We start from the raw sequence: 23,037 nt of genomic DNA, 5'->3' as shown, positions 1-23,037 counted from the left end.
TCCTGTGTGCGCAGCGATGCCCTTGCTCCTGTCTGACAGCAAGGCCCTCGGCAGTTTCATCTGATGATGAGGCAGAGGCTGGAAATATGCAAAGAAACATCCTCTGAATCTTCAGGGAAACCCCCAGCTCCTAAGAGAAGTGAAAAAGGACCTTCAGACCCCCACTCCCGCCCCCGTCCAGAGCTTCTGATGTAGTATAGTGTGAAAAATTAATGTTTCTCATTCCTCAAGTTTGGTTTTTGCTTTTTACCTTCCAAATCAAGCATAGCTTATAGGAACCAAAGCAATCTGACAAGAGCAGGGAGAAACAAAGAAAGAATCTGAGGCAATGCTAGCCAGAAAAGCACAGAAGCTGGGATCTCTCAGGGAAGGGACACGCAGCAATGACCTCTGAGGGCGTGCTGGCTACAACAGTATCAAGAACTTGATGGTCAGTGCTCCTCAGCTATTGGGAGACTTGAGCTAGCCTGGGTCATGAGGGTCCCACCGTCCTGGGGTTGGCACTCCCCCATCAGGTTCACCAAATGAGAGAGCCTGCAATGGGTACCGGAAGCCAAAGGCAGCATCCAGCAGATGAGGGACCAAGAGGGTTGGTACCAGAAGAGTCCCAGAGGCCAGGGCCACTGCCTGTGGCAGGCTCTGGGGTGCCCAGCCCTCACCATCAGATATCTGGGGTATCTGGGGTAGCCACATGGACATGTGGCCAGTTCTGGTCAGTGAGACCCAAGGGAATGTGTTTGGGACCTCCGGAAAAGATTGTCCTGCCTTATTTCTTCAGGGGAGGAGAAGGAAGGGATGGGGGAGAAAGGAAGGGAGGAAGAGGAAAAGAAGAGTAAAGGAAGCCCTTGCTTTATACTGAAATTGCCTTCAGCAATTTCATCTGTCAGGGAGCCCAGACCAGAAAGTACAAGAAGAAATAATCTCTGGATGCTGAAGACCGTCCCTCGGAACTATATCCTTTGGGAACTGGGAAGCTAGAAGAGTAAAGATTTAGGCCCCCAGTCCGAGCGTCTCGTGTAATGCAGTGTGAAAATGTAATGTGTCTGGTGTCACATGTTCTGTTTGTTTCCAACCTCCGGATCAATGGAGCGATGAGCGTGAGGGAAGGAGACTGTCTCTATTTAAAGCCCAGACACCGAGTGGAGGGAACAATGGCTTAGGACACAGCTGAGAAAGATTTTATTCAAAAGAGGTTGAAAGCAAGGCGTTTATTTTCCAGTGGAAGAGAGAGAGCCCCTGGTGTTAGAAACGCCCTCTCATCCAGGATACCTGACTCCCTGGTCGCAGCAAATAAAAGAGGATGTTTGTACTTTGGGGGGTTTTGTGAGGTTGGGCTTATTAGAACATTGGTTTGTGAAAGTACTTAGAGGTTTTTTATTGTTTGGGGATGGTTTTAAAAAAACTTTGTGCTACATTCTCCCCCAGTAGCTTTTGGCCTGTGTGGGAGAGGCTGATGGCCACTCTTCATCCTCCTCCTGTTGATCAAAAGGACACTCTGCAGTTCAGCTAAAGTGTCCAAACAAAACCCCCAGCCAGCCCCTGCTTCACTAATGGTCTCTGGCAAGGAACCGGACGCCTTTGTGTGCTACCCACTGTCTGCCCGCAGACATCCTCACACCATCTCCCTGCAAAGCACATCTCCTGCTATAGGAGCCAAAGCCACCAAGCACTCATTTCCTGCCCTCTGACAGCTAGAACATGGACATGTGGCCAGTTCTGGTCAGTGAGACCCAAGGGAATGTGTTTGGGACCTCCGGAAAAGATTGTTCTGCCTTATTTCTTCAGGGGAGGAGAAGGAAGGGATGGGGGAGAAAGGAAGGGAGGAAGAGGAAAAGAAGAGTAAAGGAAGCCCTTGCTTTATACTCCTTGCTACGCTTGACCATGGGTGGGTGAGAGAGTGAGGCTCAGAGCAACTGTGCCATCTTTCAATGAAATAGGGAGGCAGAGAAAACCTCTAAGAGGCCAACCAGACCCCTGACATCACTGTGCTGTGAAGGGGCCCCAGAACGCTCACCTCCAGAGTCCAGTGTGAGGACGAAGAAGGCCCTCTGATTTAAGTCACTTCTAGCTGCATGTCATTACTGGCAGCTAAACGTACCCTCTCTGCGTCCTAATGTGCACAATTTAGAGTAAAGAGTATAATTGTGCCGGCTGTGGGGCCGCACAGCTCATGTCAAGTGTGCGGCGATGCGCATTGCACAAAAGATGTCCACACAGTAAGACTCCTCTTCTTATCAGCCAAACCTAAACCTCGGGCCTCCAAACCCAACCATTTCTGTGAGGCTGCAAAAGGGCGGAGCTCCAGAGCCCAGCCCGGGTGCCCAGGTGCCAACCAGGGGGCGGGGATTTAAAAGCAGCCTCACTGGTCCAGAATGCCACCCCTGGTGAGCATCCACCCAGTGCCCAGGGAGGCAGGGGAACAAAGTGTGGGGACTTGGGAAGGGGGGCAAGTGTCAAGGAAGTGAATCAAGGGGGCTTTGAATACCTGACCCCTTCAAAAGTGCTGCGGAGGCGAAATGCCAGCCAAGCTTTATGTTCATCCCCTGATTGCATTAATAAAATAATGATGAGTCATTTAACTTTGCATCCTAAGAGTGAAACAAATTACCTGTGTCTATATTGGTTAATGACGGAGACACTAATGAGACCTTTGCCGCCTGCTGGATCCAAAACTGACCTATCGCAAGGAGGCAATTTTATGCCCGTGGGTTTGCCACTTGACTGCAGCCATTTATCAGGCAGGAACGCACCCCCACCATGCGTCCCACATTAGCTCCGTGTCCTCCAGCACACTCTCCTCACCTCCCTAATGAGCTCCGGTTTTCTTAACCTGATGATTCTGACGCCATTTGTTATTTCCCGGACATGAACCACTGGGACCCCATTAGCCAACATTCAGGCACCCAGGTGGGAATCTTCCACTTTGGCTGCATTTCCCGGGAGAAGCATTCACCCGAGCCGAACAGAGTCCTGGGCTTCTCTCCGGCAGCAGGAAGGGCCAGCACCTCTCGTGGCCTTCCGAGCAGAAGGCAATGAGAGTAATCAGGAAGCAGCCGACCGACCACAGGAGCCTCCAAAGGCCACAGAGGCTCTCCTAGGATTTTGTGTTTCACTGCGTTTGTAATTACGGCATCATTCCCATATGGTAAAATTGACCCCTCTTAAAAGTGGGTGGCCCTGGCAGTCCTAGCAAATGCATGTGGTCAGGAAGCCACCACCCCTTTTAAGATGCAGGGATATTCCCTCCACTCCAAAACATCTCCTCATGCCCTCTAACCTCTGACTCTCCTCCCTCTCCTAGCCCCTGGACACGACTAGTCTGTCTTTTTCCCCTGGAGTTGGCCTTTTCCAGCATGTCATACACACTGGGAAGCCTTTCAGTCTGGTGTCTTTCACTTAATAAACTGCATTTAAGGCGTATTCAGGCGGTAGTGCGTATATGGTTTGTTTGGTTCTGGGTACTGAGTAGCATTCCGCTGTATGGATGTACCACAGGGCGTTTGCAGGGTCCACAGTGGTTCTATGGGCACTCATCTATCTGGTGTATGTTATTTTACTTAATCCTCAGAAAAAACTCAGAGGCAGGCACAATAGTCTCCATTGAGAGAGAAGAACATTGGACCACACAGCTAGAAAGACACAAGGATGGCCCAGGCACAATAGAAGGGGCGGTCCAACCCACCTTCCATTCATTTCTCAACAAGCAGTTCGTGGAGGCCCTTTTAGAGCAGGAGACAATGAAGAGCCACAAAGTCCCTGAACCGAGAGACTCAAGGTCTCAGATCCTCCTGTCTGCCGTGCAGAGTGAGTTCCCCCGGCTTTCTTGCACCCGAGGCTGAAACCCCTGTGGGTGCATGACCCTGGAGGAATGGTCCTCCTAGTGTGTATAGGGAGAAATGGCTCAGCCAGTGGAACACCTTGGGGAACCGACAGCCAGAAGCAGGAAGAAGAGGCAATAGGAAATGTGTTTTCCTGGTACGTACGTGCTCTTGAGACACTGAGATTGTGGGTTTCATAAGACAGACATGCCAGCTGCTGCCTACAAGTAAACAGAGTTATCCTGAGGCCATAAGAGAGGAAGGGGTGGGGGAGGGGCAGGGGTCCAGACAGCACGGTTGGGGTTTCCTCCACCCACGCCTGCTGCAGGCAGCACTGCCCTGAGGCTGGAGACAACCACCACTTTACAGCCTCCCCTGAACAACTGTGAATACAGCTAGGCAAGTCCCCAGGACAACACAGTACAAGCCATGATGTGGGGACCTCTGAGTCCCCAGGGGGAGAAGTCGGAGTGGTCCATGGTCCTGAGGTTCTGCTTAGGGGCATGGGCCCTGGGGTGTCCCAACTTTCTCTGAGCTCAGACTCCCCCATTCACACCCTACTTCTTGGCCTGAGCCATCAAGAGAGTGTCCCCCTGGGCTCAGGGCAGGGTCTGCAGATCATTTCCTCTGGGGTCTCAGGTAGCACATCTGCTGGGCTTCCTCACTCCTCAGGCAAGTGCCCTAAATATTTGTTCCCTCCACCACCGGCACAGGGTCTGTTTTAATAAGAAGGATTGGAGCAATGTTTAATGAAAGAAAGGAGGAAGGGATGCAGAGAGGGATGGAGTGGGGACAAAGGGAGGGGGAGAAATAGGATTCTATAAACCCAGTCTCTCACCTATATGGTGAGTGCAGGAATTTTAAACTCAAACTCCAAGTTGGATAAGTACTCTATCCCTTTTTAGCTACACGAGTTACTTTAGTTTTCTGAGACCCTGTTTCCTTGTCTATAAAACAAGGATGCATATCTCAAGATCAGGGGGAGGATCACACAAGATTATTTAAGGCCTCAGGCCGGCATGTGGCGCTTCTCATTCGGAAGGGACAATTACGGCTCCCATTCTGGGTTTCACGAGAGCCCCTCTGAGCTGGCCGTGGTGCAGGCTGGCCTGGCCTCCTGTGCCTCCTGAAAACCCATCCTGGCCACAGATCCACGGCACACATGTGGCGTGTGCTTGCAACCCCTCTCCTCAGACTGTACCCTGTGGGTCTGTGTTCACTGCCTGCCCACCCATGACCGAGAGGCTGTAGCAGATGGGGCTGTGCAGGGTTCATGGGAGCCCATGGTCCTCAGGCCTGGGCTTGAGGATGACGGAGAAGGACCTCATTGAAATGGACGCCAGAACTCGGGCCAGCCCTCATCCCGCAGCTTATACTAAATTATTGAACATCAGCAATGACACCTGAGGCTTCCCCACTTGCTAACAGATGGCTTTCAGGTGAATCTCTGTGCATCTTCTCAATGTAAAAATCAACAGGGGATTTTGCACAGCCCAGGGATGCAGCACCAGAGAGGAAGACCTACCAGAGACCCCTGAGGAGACTGCCCACCTGTCCCTTCCAGCTCCTCCTCTGACTCGCCTGCCCATGCCCGAGTTCCAGTTGTCCCCTGGCCCCAGGGGATAATTACTGTTGCATGAGGGCCTCGTTGGTGCTCAACATCACACACACATTGTTTTATTTAATCTTCACGGTGATCCCTGGCAAGGGAGATGTCATTAATATCCTCTTATAAATGAGCAGAGGAGGCTCAGAGCCCTTAATTGCCAGGGTTGCACACTTACTAAGTGTCCCTCTGGCACCAAAAAGCCTGCTCTGAGCCTCCCTCCTGCACTATCTCCTGGCCACTGCCCACTAGCCCTGGAGACCCTCGCTGCGCCTGCACCCCAGATCTGGGAGCATGTTAGCTGGGTGAAGGCAGAATGTCCTCCCTAGAGACCCAAGGGAAGGAGACAGATGAGGAAGAGACAAAAGATGGAAAGATAACATAACGCTCCTTCCTGGACAGCCCCTCCTTACGGGGGTGGGACCCCAAGGATGAAAACGGACCGTTTGCCCAGAGCCGGGATGGACGTCTGCTGCAGTGAAGCAGCTCTCGTGACCCCCGCTCTCCGCCCGGTCCCCTGGCTTCCTGAAGTGATGTCCAGCCTGTCCCCTGTCATGATTATTTATTGTAATGGCTGCATTTTATTAAGCAGTTACTCTCTGGTGGGGCACTGGGGTCACACATTATGTTGTTGACATCATCACTCAGAAGACTTGTCATCAGGAGAGTCGGGTCCGGGAAGGATCTGACTGTGCCGAATGTCTGGGCCCCTCAGGCTTGGGGGCTGGGACAGGTCCCCTCATCTTACACATTTTGTGAGTGAATGAAAGCACCTCGGGATAGAAGTCCCAGGCAGCAGCTGACTGAGGACTGAGAGCCCCAGCAGCCGTTTTAACCAGAAAATCACTCGAGTCCAGTATCCCTGCTTCAAGGAGAGGGCGTATGCCATGTGCTCAAAAGTCTCTCCTGAGCTGGCTGCAGCCGCAGGGTCTCCAAAGAGTCCCCAAAGGGTCCACCCACCTGGCGGGTGAGCAGGGCCGCAGGGAAGCTGCTGTGCCCACCCCACCTCGTCTCCTCAGAGCCCTGTCTTCGCCCCTTTCAGTGAAGACCAGTCTCTCCATGGAACTCTCTGGCCCTAGAGATCCAGCTTGCACCTCCAGCTCAGGGATTCTCAATGATTTGTGTCTTGTCTGCTACCTCGAGGGTCCTGCCCCGCTCACCTGGTCTTCTCACTGGACGCCCGTGTGCCACCTGGGAAGACAAGCCTGAGCCGGGCCTTTGCTCGTGGGAGGGAGGCCAGGCTTCCTAGAAGCTGCGTCTGCTGGCTGTTTCCTCTCCTCTCTCATGCTGGCCCACAGTCATCTCAGGAATCCTTTTTAAAGGGTGACCCCCTGCCCTTCCAAAGCCCCCGGGGGTGAAAAATCCTTAAGATGGTTGTTTATTAACGACACTCAGTCATTAGCCTCCGGGCACGTGGTAAAATATAGATCAGAGGGGGAAAGGCAGGAATCACACTGCCATTTGTCCTGTTACGAATGTCATTATGTGTTCCATCTCGGCGTATTACCGAGATGATTAGTGGCAACAAATGACTTCTGAAAAATGATTATGTGCCATTAAAAGCATTAGTCTGTCTGAAACCAGCACAAACAAATGGCCGTGCAAAGATGAGTCATTAGCTGGAAGGCTGAGTGACGTGACCAGAGCTGCCAGCATGCCAGGCAATTAGTGCTGCTAACAGGTTGGGGAGGCAGAGAGGAGAGCCCAGCTCCATGCCCCGGCCCTGGGGAGCCCCAGCCCCAAGGAGCCCCGGTTTCAGGGGGCGGAGGGGCCGTGGGAGTCACACTCCTCCTGGGGAAGCCCGAGAATTTGGATGTGCTTAGAGCAGCCTGCTTTCTTTCCCCACAGCTCCGGAGGGAATGTCGCAGCCATCCCCAGCACGACAAGGGGTGTGGGCTGCAACTCCTGTGAAGTACAGCCAACCAGACGTGGGAAGAAACAGGCAGGAGTGCGACTTAACCATGGAGGAGTGAGTGTGCAGATAGGCCCCCGTGGAGGTCCCTGGGGAAAATATTGTCACTGACACCACCAGAAAAAAAAAAAGGCTCAGGGAGTCACAGTGTAATTTACAATGACAAGCATATATAGAAAAGCTATAATTTGGGAGATTAAAAAACATTTCTTGAACATATACTGATAAAATAGTTTTGATGTGACGGCAAAAGAAGGAAATAATGAGTAAAAAGGTTTGTCGTTGTCTAGTTTTATTTTAAATGTAGCCCAGCTCCAACACCAGTCCTTAGGGTACAGACAGCTTTCATGCTGAATTTTGCTAAGTACAAGCGGACTTGGTTCGGAGGAGATGTCATAAGTGAGCTCTTTGTCTCTCTATTCCTCCACCTGGACCTGTGTCCAGGCTCATTATGGGAGGGCTTCACGCCTGGAGAGGCCGCCTCCAAGTATGCCAGACACATTCTGTCACTGGTCAGGTTCTGGAAGTAGTGAGTTCTCTCTTTCTCTCCTGCTGCCCACCTCTCTCTGCGTCTCTCTCCATGCCACCCCCTCCCCATCTCTCTCCCTGCCCCCTTTCCTCCCTGTCTGCTTTCTTTTTTTCCATCCATTTGTGCATTCACCAGCATGTGTGGACAACCTGCCCTGTGCCTGGACTCCAGTTGGTTGTCAGGCTGCCAAGCTCAATCTGGTATGGACCATCACTGCCCCCATGGAGTGTGCAGTCCCAACCAGGGGACCACTAACCAGGTCCCTGAACTTCATTTCCACAAACTAGGCATGGCTCTGAGTTCTGTGTCTTACTTCATTTGCCTGTCACCTGTAAGGCAAGTATGATGACTGTCGGCATCTCATAGGTGAGAATGCGGCCCTAGAGAAGTCACACCACTAGAAAGCTAGACAATAAGGCTGAAAGCTGGCCTCACAGACCCGTGAGCTGGAGCCCACCTTTAACTCCCCTGCGTCCCTGTGGCTGCTGCTTAATCCCACTCTGGCGTCCCTCCCCACCCCCATCATGGATGTCAAGGGGCCCTGGCACGCCCCCAGTGACAAGGATTCAGTGTCCTCGGCAGTTTCTGGTGGAGAGGCCTGGGAGCAAGCCAGGGTGCTACCGAGTAGACTTTTGTTTCCTCCTTTCAGAGAGAGTCTTTAGAGATCAAGGTCCAGCTGTATAGACTCTGGGCATCTGTGGTTCTGCCCAGCTCGTTAGAATCTCCTGGGAAGCATTTAAAAAACAGCAGTGCCCAGCCCCAGCCCCGCCAGGATGGAGAACTGTGGTCTAGCCCCCACCCCCCACCCCCTGGCCTGATACAGAGAAGGAAACCGAGGCTGGCAGAGGGGCCGTGACCAGCCAGGGTCAACGAGCCGCTGCTCAGGGAGAACCGGGCTAGGAGCCAAATACCTCCAAAAAGCAGGCTTCCTTCCTCTTGCCTTTCTGTCTCTTGAATCTCCAAGGCTCTCCCTCCCAACTGCCACTCCAAGGCTGATGGCAGCCGAGGCTACAAGAGGCAGCAAAGCCATGGCAGCCGGGCCTGGAGGCTGTCAGCGCTGATTGACACCTGTCACAACCCTGGCTGCCCTGCGGCCTCCGAAGCCCTGCCCCGCGGGCAGCCTTCATCTGTTGCTGTGGCTGCCCTTCCACTTCCAGAGCCAGAAGCATCCTCCATCTCAGAAAGGTGGCCCGGCTCCAAAAGCCCTTTGTCTCTCTCTTTCGCCCGGCCTCACTGGGGACAACCGGCTCATTCCGGAGAAACCCAGACACGCTGTTCTTCATCTTTATCGAACTTGGCTTTGCAGTTCTTGTTGCTTTGACGGGAGACGGCTGTGACAGCAGCTCGGAAGGGCTGGGATGAAATTGTTTTTTCCCACTTCTTACCTCGTTCTATTAGAAAAACATGAAATCTCTTTCCTCTGCTTGTTTGTTTTATTTTTCTTCCTGCCTCTCGCTAAGACAGAGAAGAAAGTGATATTTGATGATGAATCTGCTTGTGTCTCAGCTACAGCAGGCCATGAATGTCTGTGAGGTTAGTTGGCTGAAGACGGAGTCCAGCTGCTACAGAAGATTAAAACTAGCCATTTGGATGACCCCCACTTCCAGGGCTGATTGCCTTCTGGCTATCTCTTCTTGACACTGAAAAAAATTAGGACTCCTAACAGCCAGCCCGGAAGTTCTTCAAGATGTATAACTTTAGTCTCTCTTGCTGTGGCTCAGTCTTTTTGAGTCAAGCCAATTCTCATCCTCTCTGCAGAGGCTTACAATACACAAGACTGTCACGGACAGTCTCTCTTCCAGCAACAACTAGCCACAGGCAGCTTTCTACTTAGTTGGGACACTGATTTCAAGGCTTGCTATTCTGGGAAATGCTGAAGCAGCATCTGGGGTGCCCAGCAGTTCAGAGTCAACAACTCTGCAAACATGTTGACATTCTCTCCTTGTCTGCAGAGCTTTCCTTAGGAACAGAACAAGGACATGGGTGACAATATCTTGAAAGATCTAATTGCTACACCTCTCCACACAGAATCTCCACGGACCCTCAAACTCTAGGGCATTTTAGAGTCACCTGCTGACTCAGTGGGTGTTAGGGACTGAATATTTGTAAACCCCTCAAATTTATTTGCTGGAGCCCCAACCCCCAAGGTAATGGTATTTGGAGGTGGGGCTTTTGGGTGTCACTAGAGTTAGGTGAGGTCACAAAGGTGGGCCCTCATGAGGGATTAGTGCCCTGATAAGAAAAGGTAGGGACCAGTTCTCTTTTTCTCCACCACATGAGGACACAGCAAGAAGGCAGCCATCTGAAAGCCAGGAAGAGGGTCTTCACCAGAACCCAACCATGCTGGCACCTGCTGTTGGGCTCCCAGACCCCAGAACTGTTGTTTAAGGCCCCCAGTCTATGGTCTGTTGTTATGGCAGCCAGAACAGACTGTGACAGTGGGTCTGAAATGAAGCCTGGTGTCTGTGATTGCTAACAAGCCCCCAGGTGATGCTCATGTTGCTACTGTTGGTCCATGGACCACACTTTGGGAAACACACATCCAGACTCTCCAAAAGGTACCTCCTCACTTTGGCTTGGCTCCTGTGTGCCTGAGAGATGAGGCCGAGGTGAGAAGCCTGCCAGGTAGAGTGTGAAGACCATGCAGACTTCAGAGTGGGGCACATGTGAGTTGGATGCTGCCCTGAGCCTCTCTAGCTGAGAGACCACAAGCAAGTCATTTAACATGCTGTCTTTCTCATCGTCTAAACTGGAATGAAGATGACGACTCTGTGGGGTTGGTGCTGGGTGGGATGTTACACACAGAAAGTGCCTCGCTCCATGATGACACGCTGCCCTATCTAGGGTGAGAGAGGAGGAGGAGGTGGTCTTCAGGAGCCTGGGGTGGTATTGCCCAGGTTTCTCCATCACTTGTTTCATGAGCTTGGAAAGCCCATTGCTTACCTCAGTTCTTAAGTGGAGACATCCGGGTATATTGACAGCTTCACCCACCAGCAAAGTGTGCCCTGATCTCCCAGAAACTGGGAAAGATGCACAAGGCATGGGGAAGAGGATGCAAGCAGTAACTGGGCATGGTCTAGGGGAGGAACCCTGTTGCCTGAGGGATTCAAGTGCCTCCTACCTCTGAATGGAAGTGAAAAGCAAAGAAAGTTCTTCTCAGCTGGCTGAACATTCAGGAAGTGTGGACAAGAAGTCTATCCTGTGGGGGAGAAAAAATGGATGCAGAAGATAAGCCAGTGCAGAACCCATCTTAGCCTAGGTTCTCTGCAGACAGTGCCTATGGCAAAGCTTTTGTGCATGGAGCACATTAGTTATCTATTGCTATATAACAAATTAAATACACTTAATGGCTTAAAACAACACAGTTATTATCTTACAGTTTCTGTGGGTCAAAAGTCCCAGCATGGCTCGGCTGGGTCCTCTATCTTAGAGCCGCAATGTATCAGCTTGGGCTGAGGTCTCATCCAAAGGCTCAGTTGGGGAGTAATCTAAGTCCAAGCTTATGAGCTTGTTGACAGGATTCAGTTCCTTGAGGTTTGTTGAAGGGAGGGTCTTATTTACTAGCCATGTGGGCCTTTCAACATGGTAACTTGATTCATCCCAGTGTACAAGTTGAGAAGGCAATAGAAAGAGTCTGCTAAGAAGACAGAAATTGCAGTCTCTTATGGACTAACCATAATATGACATCCCATCCCTCTTGCCATTTTCTATTGGTTAGAGGCAAGTAGCAGGGTCCACACTCAAGTGGAGGTGATTCCACAGTGAATAATGGAAGGCAGGGATCATTGGGCACTATCTGGAGTTTCCCTATTTCAAGTTTATTGGCACGTGTGCCCCCAGGAACAGCAGTGTGAGACAGAGAAGGCGGGAAAAACAACTCAAGGATGTGTTCTGTTGGAGCTGACCACAACAATAGGCACCAGGACTAAGGAGCCTGTTTGGCCCAGGAAACACGAGGGGAAGGCATTTGCCCATTGGTTCCTGATCCCTCTGGGTCAAGGGTAGCTCCCCTGATATTAACTCCTATTGCTTCCAGGCTGCATGTGTGTGATTCCAGAGCAAGACCCTGGGACATCTCTTGTCATGCCATCCAAAAACCTGGAGCAGGGTGCAAGATGCCCTGGATGGGCCAGGGGCCAGGTGCTGACAAAGCCAGCTGAGGGCTGCACAGGTCAGGTTGTTGCAGCAGTAGCCAGAGAAAGAGGTCCTGAGAGGAGTGAAGTGATGCATGTGGCATGGCTGTTATAAGCCCTTCTTCAAAATGTGTGTGTCACACAGGCCTCTACCTGGTGGGGAGGGGGAGGCAGAAGTCACTGTGTCACTGTGAGTTTGAAGAAAGCTAACACAATGGGGCCACATCCAAGTTCAGTACCTTTTCCTACCCAGAGGCAGCACTTCTGGTGACTCCCTTCTGTTCATGGCCCCATCATCCTCACAGTCTCCCAGGTTTACCTCAAACCTCTCTGGAGTCTCTCTTCTCCTTTGCAATCCATGCCTTACAGATACTGCTGGCCACATACCTTGGGGGGCCAGTGCAAAATGAAAAGGAGGGGTCCCTTCTGAGCACAGGGCCTGTTCACAGCACAGGTCACTCACCCATGAAGCCCCGCCTGCAGAGTCTGTGACTCCAGGACCCTCTTCAGTCCCTCCACCCTAGTGTCCCTCAGGCTCTTAGCATTCTCTGCTCTCTTTTCCTCTTGGCCTCCCCGACTCCTGCTCAAAGAACCTTCCATGCATCTATGTTCCTGAAATAATGACCTTCATCCAGGGCCTTGGGCCTTGCAGGTGACCCATTAGTCTTACTGCACATACAGTTTTCTCTGACTGTCGACCTGAAGTGCCACCCTGAGTCCTCCCTGGGGTGGGGGCAGGGGTGGGTACACACAGTCAGAGTGTGTAGTATGCAACATGCCTAGCTGTGTACAGCAGCCTTGAATCAAAGAAGGACTTGTCCAAAAGACAAAATTGGGAGCTCTTTCCTTGGAGGGTCTTCTGACAGAGCCTATGTGCCGAGCACTAGTAATAAGAACATACTCTCATATATCATATCCCTTATTGTGTCCCAAACTTTCCTTAGGTTCTGTGCACACATTGACTGATTTCATTCTCATGACTGTCCTATAAGATACTTTCTCATGTTATTCCCACTTTGTGGAAGAGGCAACAAGGCAGTGAGACATTAAAGAACATTCCCAGGACCATGGGGTCAGCACAGAGCTGAGATTTGAGCCCAGGTGGTCTGGCTCTCAAGTCAATTTCCTCAACCCCTATACCACCCGGGAGTGAGAGCCTCAGTTGTCAGGGTATCGGGCATGTGTGTAGAACTTTGGAAGCTTGACTGTGGTATGTATTGTTTGCAGTTTGAAGAGGAAGGTTTACATTTCATTTTTCTAATTCCCTTACTTTTTGCTGAAATTCTCTTGGGAAAGCCTAGCCAACATCAGGAAAGGAGAAAAAGGAAAGGGAGATGGGTAGATACGTTGGGTAGGTGGGTGGGTGGATGGATGCTGTATGGATGAATGAATGAATGGAGAGATGGGTGGATGGACAGGATGGGTAGGTGAGTGGATGGATGGATGGGTGAATGGGGAGGTAGGTGGGTGAGTAGGTTGGTGGGTGGGTGGATATATAGAGAGATGTCTAAAACTCAGGTTATGAACAATGAGAAAAGGGAATAGGAGAGTCTGGGCCCCTGAGCAAGGCTTGGTGGTCACTTTTGAGAACATAATAAAGGCCCAAAGAATTCTCCCTCACCAAGATCAGTCAAAATACTATTTCATGTTCAAGGCCCAACAGAATTGCTGTGTCCCCGGCATCCTCCCATCAAGCTGACACTGAATTTACTAAAAGGGGAACTGGGAGGCTGCAGGGACTGTGTTGTTTGTCTCTTTCCAGAAGAAGAAGAAGGGCACACTGGGGCCTGATACCCTCCTGAGAGGTCGTCCTGACCAGCCCAGGCAGCAGCGTTGTTGGGGGACAGCAAGCCAGTAAGGTCCCATTTCTAGGAACAGCCGCTAGTGGGTTGCCATGGGTTCAGGAGTCCTAGGTTGACATGACACAGAGCGGTTGCCTTGGGGACGTTGGAAGAGGCAGTGTTTCTGGCCAGCCCAGGTGAGCAAGGAAGAATACTAAAGCGGAGTGAGAGGAGTGTCACCAGGCCCCAGGGAGCGACCGCAAGATGGATCACACTGCTGCTTTCTCTGTCTATAACAGATACACTGTCTCCACCAGCTCCTGCCAGCTGGGTGACAGGAACTCGGGTTTGTGTAACTCAGAGCCTGTTTGGAGGACTCGAGTAAATGCAGACCTTGGAAATCATACCGTGATGAGATTGGGTGTGAGAAGGGAGGGGAATGGCCAGCTATGTCCTCCAGCCAGGAGGGACAACTGTCTCTGCTGACCTCCTCGGCCATGTGTCTTACCTGATAAATTCACAGTTGGTTCACCTGGTCACCATTTGTCATTTGCAACTGTGGCAGGTCACAGCTAAGTGACCAGTTCTCTCCAGCTGGTCAGGACTCCAAGTTCTCCCCTGACCTGCCCAAGGAGCAGCAGGACCCCACTGCTCCCTGTCCTCAGACTCTTTGCAGGATCTCACCTTGCCACTTTCACCCAACTCTCTGCAACCGCCCAGGGTGACTCTCCTCCCCTCTGCCTAACTTCCCAGCGATGCGGCTACTTCAAACAAGTATATGTGGTTGCACCCAACCTGTCGGTGGGAAAGAGCAAGATGTGTTCAGAAACATGGGAGAAAGTCCCGTTAATACTTTCCAAACCATCGCTGTTCTTCCTCCAGTCAAAGCCAGGAGAGTGAAGAATGGACTGTGTGCTAAGTGCAGAAGGCTGTTGCAACACTCAGCTGCTGTCTGAAACCAGATTTATTCATGAGTTGCCACCCAACACACAGGGTGGTCTTCCTTGTAGCAGGACAGACCCCCTCTTATGAGCGTGCCCAAGGTTTCTCCAGGCCAAGGGAGAGGATTTGCACCATCCAAGAGGCTGCACAGCTGATGGCTGACTCAGGAAACAGCTGACAGTTGCAGCATGGAGGATGCCGCACTGACAGCCAGATGTTCACTTCTGCCAGCAAAACATCGCACACATGCAGGCAGTCTTGCGTTTTCACCTCTGTTCTGCCGCCTCCCTGAACATCCCTGTTCTTCATCCTGACGATGCAAACTAAGTCATCTTCACGTCAATGTACTCTCGCCACACTGAAACGTCTGAGTTTGCAGCTACCTCCCGGGTTGAGTGCACCTGGGGTAGGCTGTGCATCGCAGCCACAGAGGGTCTTAGAGCACCAGTGGGTAAAGTGCCGCTCTGCTCAGGAGGTCTCCCAGCCACAGGAGCCCTAGAGAATGCATCCTGCCTGTTGTCTTCCTCACCATGTTTCAAGTGGCTGCTGTGACAAATGACCGGAACCAGCTGTAACAACAACAGACACCACAGCACCACCCCTACCACAATGCCCAGGTGGAGGCTAGATGCTTTCGGTACCTGTCCTAGAAATTCTCATGACATCTTCTTGGGTATATGTATAATATTACTCCTATTTTATAGATAAGAAAACTGAGGTCTGGAGAAATATAACTGGATTAATGTCACACCACGGAGAAACTGGTCCATGGTAAGTTTTTTTTGTCTGCTTGACTATGTCTGAAGTGTTAAAGGATAATTTTCCCCAAAAGGCAAGATCATGACTCTGATACTTTAACCCATGCAAATACTCTTATTTGGCTTAGTATTAGTGAGGGAACCAGGCAGATGTTACCACTAATCCAAAGAAGTCTGAAAAGCATCAATTCAGATGGCAGAAAGGAAAGGGGAGGTGAATTTACAATAGTCTGAAGCTGGAGGAGGGAAATCAATGGAACTGCTGGGTGAAGTCTATTTGCATGCCTATAGATAATAATTATTTTGCATTGCTATCAGTTATCTACAACCTACAGGGCCGGGGAAACAGCTCAAAGGCAAGAAAGGCTAAACTCAGAGGACCTGCAGTGAATGTGAGAAGCAGCTTGGTTTCCCACTGGTGACATCGTGGTTCCCCACTGATGATGCTGTGGTTTCTTGCTGGTGACACCGTGTTCTTTTCTGCTCATTCCAAATTTCCTCACAGGAACAAGTACTCGAACCAGGTCTAGACAATCCTGCCTTACTCTGCCTGGTGGCAGAAGCAGTTAACATAAAGAGTGGGCAATCAGAATCCTTCCTGGGATCAGTGCATGGCCTCGGGGAGAAAAAAATGATCTCAGCTGGTACGGTGGAGCCAGGGCTGCCAGCCACGCAGAGGAAAAATGTCTGAAAGAGACAACTGTACTGAGCACTTGCCATGTGTCACGCACTCCTTCACAGGATTTGTGTGTACTAATTCCTTTAATTCTCACAATAAACCTACTGGAAATGCTATTGTTGTTCCATTTTACAAATGAGAAAGAGAGGCTCAGGGAAGCTAAGGAACTTGTCCAAAGCCACATTGCTAATAAGTAACAAAACCAGACAGTCCTTTTCCAGAGTCATTGCTTAAAGCAGTTTGCTATCTGGCCTTATAAAGCAACCCAAAAAGGAAAGCAGAGGTAGATAATGATGGATAACAGAGAACAAGATGGGACTAAGGTCCTGTTTCAACCCTTAACTTGCTGAAACCAATGGGGGGGGAGGTTCTAGAAGGTTCTAGAGCTCCTCCTGTCTTGGATTCCTTGAGTAAGCCTTTATTATCCTTTTCAACAACCAAACCAATACTTCTCTACCCTTTTCCTTTTCTTTTTTTTTTTTTGCTTAAGCTCCTTCGAGTTGTAGTTTTCTATAAAAATTATGACATACAGATATTAAGTGACAGAGATGAGTTTTAAACCCTCACCTGCCTAAAATGCACAGCTGCCTCTTTCAGTTTCCTCACCTGCAAATGGGATAATCATTATACCTACCTGGCTGGGTTATTGTGAGGATTAGGTACATCAATCCATGTAAAGCTCTGAAAAGAATGCCTGGCACCTGAAAGTACTCAATACAAGTTAGTTTTATTATCAGCTCCATTTTGCAAATGGATAAACTGAGACAAAAGATGTTATACACTTTGCCCGAGGTTATGCACTTGCAACCATTTATTAGCAAACGGCAGAGTCAGCAAGTGAACCCAAGCAATGATTAGAGCGTGTTTCTGGGAGGGCACTTGAGAAGTCACCTGGCCTTGCCTCCTGTCCAGAGCTGAGCAGCAGCTGTCCCGGCAGCCTGGGCCAGGGCTGCAGGGTGGGAGGGCCTCCAAGCTCCCGCCAGCTCCTCTTCCAGCCCATAGTCTGGAGCTGAAAGAAGGCCAGGCAGGTGGAGCCTTCCAGCCCTGAGCTGCAGGGCCAGGCAAGCAGAGTAGTGGGGCATTGACCCCACTTAGTTGGGGTCTTATGCAAATGGACCTGCTCCCATCATCTTACCCAGGTACCTCTGAAGCACCACCATACCTGGCCTGCCTCCTCTTCTCCCAGCAGCTTCCAGCTATGGAAGCATAAATCCAGCTAATGTGTCCAAAAAAGAAAAATCAAAATGTCAGATCTGCAGAGATGGTTCAATTGAAGAAATATTGATTGTCACAGAGAATATTCTCACTTTATTCACCTACTTAGTCTGCTCCCCTAGGCACGTACGAATTTATCAAATATTGTCACAGCACATGATAACACTCATTCCTGACATTCTGATGGCTCAGGCTTGGGTCCTGCTCACCGTGCCCATCCCTGGCAGGTGATGGCAGGGTTGGGGAGGGAAGGGAGGCATTCATGTCATGGCATTTGCCCCAAGACAAGACACATTCCCAGACTGCACCTGCTCTGATCTCCACTACAAGCATGTGAGGGGCCTGGAGGACATGGGTATTCCCATTTTCTGGATGGGACTGGGAAGGTTAAACAACTCATCCCAGGTCATACCATCCACCAGCAAGCTAAGGTTTGACCCTTAATTTTCCGACTCCAAATTCAGGGCCCTGTCCACTCCACCCTGCCCTTTGCTGCCGATGGTGGCACTGATCCAGCCAGGACTGGACGTGGTGGAGTCCTCTTGCCTGGCACCCTGCTCAGTCAGCGCCACAGATTGTGTACCCACTGTTTGCTCAGCCCTGGACATAGAATCAGGGAGATGGCCCAGAACTCTGCGTGAACCCTCACATTGACAAGGAAAAGTAGATGGGAGTTTTGGAGATGCACACAGTTGGAACTTTCAGACTACACCAGTGGAGACTTGATTCCTGGCTGTGGGTAGCAGTTTATCGAGTTGGCACCAGCACAAAGTAAGAGCTGAAGATCCTGAGAAAATCACAAAACTCATGTGGACATCTTAGCCCAAATAAATTTGGGGACTTTTAGGTTCTTCAAAATTAAATTAAATTAAATTATTTAGAATCAGGGCTTCTCAGGTCCTTTATTATCTTGATAATAATAATAAGTAATAGTAGCCCAACATTGACTGTAGCCAAGTGTACCCAGAACTATATGTATTAACTCACTGCAGCTTCACATGGATGCTGTGTTACCCCTGCTTTAAAGCTGAGCAAATCAAGACACAAAGAGAGTAAGTCACCTGTCCACAGTCAAGATCTCTTGGGTGATGAGATAAGATGAGAATGCCTAATCCACAGGCTTGATCATCTTCATCACATGGCTCTAAGTGGCAGGTGTAGAATGCAATACTTTCCAAACTTCTTTGGTGGCTCTGAACCTGTCCCTATGCCTTGTTTGGTCCCAAAGTATCTCCTGGGACTCAGGTTCTGTGGAATATTTGAGCATATTGGCTCGGTTTACCTGACTGGCTGGCTCCAGTAGCTCTCAGAAGCCCCTTCAACATATACTTAGAAGCAAGTACAAGTTAGTATGGTACCTGAGTAGCTACTGGGTTTTTTTGTGGGGTTTTTTTGTGGGGTCTCCAAGACATCTCCTGGGCTGTGATGGGCCTGAATCCAAAAGTAAGGACTCCTGAAAAAAAAAAAAAAGACACACTGCCTGGGCTGGGGCCAGTGCCTTTGCCTCTTGGCCCTAGAAGCGGATAGCTGAGAAAATGGTATGGACTCCACTGTCTTCCTCTTCACCACCACCCCTGGCAGGTCACCAGGTCTGGAATGGCTCTGCCACATGCAGAAAGGATCTTTCCAGGGGTTAGATTCAGCCCAGAAAAATAAAAATGCTAATCAGTCTGGGCAGCTGCCCTTGTCTCCCCACCTGGGGCTCAGCCACACCCACCTGCAATTTCTGGCTTGACTTGATGCCTTGGCAGGCATCCTCCGCAGGTGCATGAAGTGGGGGCTTTATTCCCAGGAGCCTTTGCCAAGAGCCCCATTCCCTTGGAGGGAGATGGGATGATAAGGGCTCAGTAGAAGATTATCGACAGCAAGCCATGATAAGAAGATATAGTTGGCCAGAGTTGATGATGAGGTAATTAATTCTACTTAAGTAAAATGTTATTAATAATTAAATACACTAATTAAGAAAAATGGGATCAGCTGTTGTCAGTGTAGCACAGAAGCTGAAGCTCCGCTGACACATTTCTTGGGCAGCTTCCTGCTGGGAGCGGATGGGACTGAGCAAAGCAGACACTGTCACTTTGGGGCCCAGGAGAAGACGGAGGAGCCGTGAGCTGAAAAGGCCCCTATGGAAGGAAGAAACAGCTCAGAGGTATCCAGTAAGTAAGGTTCAAAAGACTAGAAAAGATTCCAGGAAGCAGTGATATCAGTTGGAAGGAGCCAGAACCTGGCCCCCATATGCCCACTATCTACAAAGACCAGGGGGGCAGTGCTGGATGGGGGCAGCAGAGGGCAGCTCTGGGGGGAGGGGAGGTGCTAAAGTGAGGTGGGCCCTAATGGCAAGTTCAGTGATGGGAGAAGAGACAGGGAGAGAGGCCAGATCAGAAATCAGGCAGGGACAGGTATCTGGTAGTCAGCAGGTGGGTTTTCAGTGAGAACTCAGGTCGGGTGAGCAGACAGCACAGCAGCACAGGATTCAGAACTAGAAGATGGATTTACTAGCCACAGGAGGGTTCCTCCTCAGCAAGGCTCTACTGACATTTGGGGTTTCTGTGCTGTGGGGCTGTCCCGTGTGTTGTAGTATTTAGCAACATCCCTGGCCTCCATCCACTAGGTGGCAGTAGCATTTCCCAGTCAAGACGTGAAAAACATCTCCTACATTGGTAAATGTCCTGAAGGGGTGCAAAATCACCCCGGCTTGAAAAATCACTGAGCTGATTTTGAAAACTAAATTGGCAACTTAACGTAACAAAGGTTTATTGCTTACCCCTCTGAGGCAAAGGGGCTACTCCGTGTGTCACCTAGGCCCAGGATCCCTCCAACTTGTGGCCCACTGGCCCCAGGTCCCTCCACTGGACCACCCATGTCCAGCTGGGCAATGAACTAAGGAAATGAGTGTGGAGCATTGTAGGAGAGATTTTAGAGGCCAGCCCTGGAAGTGTCTGATTTCACTTGTGCCCATGAGCCACTGGCCCTACCAAACCACAGAAGGTAAGTGTGACCCAACGGTGTGTGAAGGAAGACCCCCACGTGGGCAACGTTGTTGCCCACTAGCAGCATGTCTCCTCCTGATCTTGCCCTTGACTCTGCCATGAATGGTTCATCTAAACTGGGCCAGCCCATCCTCTAGGCCTCAGTTTCCCTCTCTTTAAAGACCCCTTACCTAAACCAAATGCATTACATCCACACAATGGAATATTATTCAGCCATAAAATAAGAATGAAACACTGACATGTGCTACAGCATGGGTGAACCTCAAACACAGTGCACCAAGTGAAAGAACCCAGGCATGGAAGGTTCACACATTGCGTGAGCACAGTGACATGGAATGTCCAGGACAGAGAGAGAAAGCAGATTAGGGGCTGGGTGGGGGTGGGGGGAGGAGGAGGGACTGACTGCTAATGGGTACGGGGTTTCCTTTCGGGGGCTGAAAAATGCTTTGGAGTGAGGTAGAAGTAATAACTATGCAACATCATGACTATACTAAATGCCACTGAATTGTTCACTTTACAAGGTTTCTTTTAACCTTTGAGAATCTTACCTTTTAAAAAATGCCTTTTTATGGCTCACTCTAGCCTTCAGTGATTTTGCAAAATCCTCATCCCCTGCTTTTCCCAGGACACACTCTCCCTCTTTCCCCAACAACCCCTGCCCCGTCCCTCTCACCCCAATTGCACGAGCTGGAGCATTCTCTCTCTCTCTCTCTCTCTCTCTCCCCTAAGCTCCAAGGGCCCTTCTTTTGCTATAACTTTTTTCCTGAGCCCATTTCCTTTACGGCTCACTACTTCTACCTCTATGACTTTCTAAATAAACTTTCCCCTATAATTTGAAAAAAAAATGTAAGCAGATGTTGTGGCTGAGGCACTATATCTGAGCTCATTGGTATTCTCCCAAAGGCAGCAGGGCCAGGGCCAGACGGGAGTGAGCCAACTGCATAAATGTGTGTGCATTAAGGGCAAGCCAGCCGGGGTTCTAGACACCATGGTTCGGAACAGCCCTTAACTACTTAGGATGATATGAATATAATGAAGCTGCTCTTCCCTGCTTCCTGGGTGCCCGACACCGTACAACACACTTTACATGCATCTAATCAGTTAGTCCTCTCTCTGCCACCCTGAAATGCAGTGAGATTAGAATAGTCTTACAGATAAGAAATGGAAAACCAGAAAGTTAAATAATCTGCTGTATTACTTACCTATTGCTGGGTAACAAATCATCTCCAATCCTGGTGGCTGACAATACAGTTATTATCAGGAGTCCCAGCATGGCTCAGCTGGTCCTCAGGGCTGCAGCCAAGGTATCTCCAGGGTCTGGGGTCTGATCTGAGGGCATGATCGGAGAAGAAGCCAAGTCCAAGCTCATGTGGTTGTTAGCAGGACTGAGCTCCTTGAGGGCTGTTGCATGGCAGTGTCAGTTCCTAGCTGGCTATTGGTGGGTGGCCACCCCCACTTCCTTGTCCTGTGAGCCTCTCCACCATGCCCGTTTGCTCATTAAAGCACACACCCATGAGGCCAGTAGAATCTGCTAGCAAAACAGATTGCAATTCTATGAGGCCTGATCACAGAAGTGACATCCCCTCACTTTTGCTGCACTCTAATTGTTAGAAGCAGGTGGCTTGGCTAGGCCACACTCAGGGGTGCAGGAGGGGACTACACAAGGGCATGAATACCAGGACATGGGGATCATCGAGGGCCACACTTGCCAGAGGCCCACGGGCAGTAAACAGCTGAGTTACCTATGCCCTGGAGTTTTAGAATGGGCTCAGGTTCATATCATTACACTGTACTTTCTTCTTGTTCTTCCAGTGTAGACTGGGGGTGGGAGGAAGGAAGGAAAGAAAGATCTTTCTACAGGAAATAGGCCGCCTTGAGCTCTTCCTGGCCAGGCCGTGCTGAGGTGGCTGGCCTACCAGGATGAAGCCCAGAGCTAGAGCTGCCCCCAATTTTAATGTGTCCTCCTTAGAGCCGTGCACAGCATTGCATTTTAATTGCCTGGCAGAGCCCTGAGCTCCTTGAGAGGAAGTTTTCCACACCCTCCTCAACATGACTATTAATAAGCTGGGAACACTGGGGGCCCCTCAAGCCTGAGGTTGGCAGCCCCCCTCCCAACAGAGACACTTTAAGTCTTCTTTACACCAGCCCCATACTCCTGCTGTGACCAAAGGCAGCACTTGCTCTGTCCCAGAGGCCGGTGCTATATGTGCTTGGGACCTGGGTCTTCTAAGCATCTGGGAGACAGGGATGAAGGACTCAACCTGCCACCATCAGACCTGCTCAAGGAAGGACCTCATATCATCTGTGTGTTCCTGGCAGCCAGCACAGTATCTGCCAGATACATGGGAATTGGATCCATGGTTGCCCACATGGGTCATCTGTACAGATGTGGAGGGACACCTGTGAAGCCAGGTGTGAGCAAGAATACCCAGTCTCCACCAACCTCTTGTTTCTCTTCAGTTCTTAAGTGAGTGGGACAACGAACCTTTTTAGTGCCCCTTATATATAAAATACAGCTCTCCTATTACCCCCCACCCCCACCCCAATTCGGACCTGATAGAACCATGGCTCTGCCTCTGTGTGCCCCCAGCCCTGGTGGCCCGGTCCGAAGGGAACACCTGTCCTCGGTTTCTCCCCCAGTCCTTTCTCTTAGAATTGCCAGTCCTTGAAACAT

This window comes from Phyllostomus hastatus, unplaced genomic scaffold (genome assembly GCF_019186645.2).
Source record: "Phyllostomus hastatus isolate PE091 unplaced genomic scaffold, TTU_PhHast_1.1 phas_contig_210, whole genome shotgun sequence".
In the NCBI taxonomy this organism is placed as follows: domain Eukaryota; kingdom Metazoa; phylum Chordata; class Mammalia; order Chiroptera; family Phyllostomidae; genus Phyllostomus; species Phyllostomus hastatus.
This window is presented reverse-complemented; position numbering follows the sequence as displayed.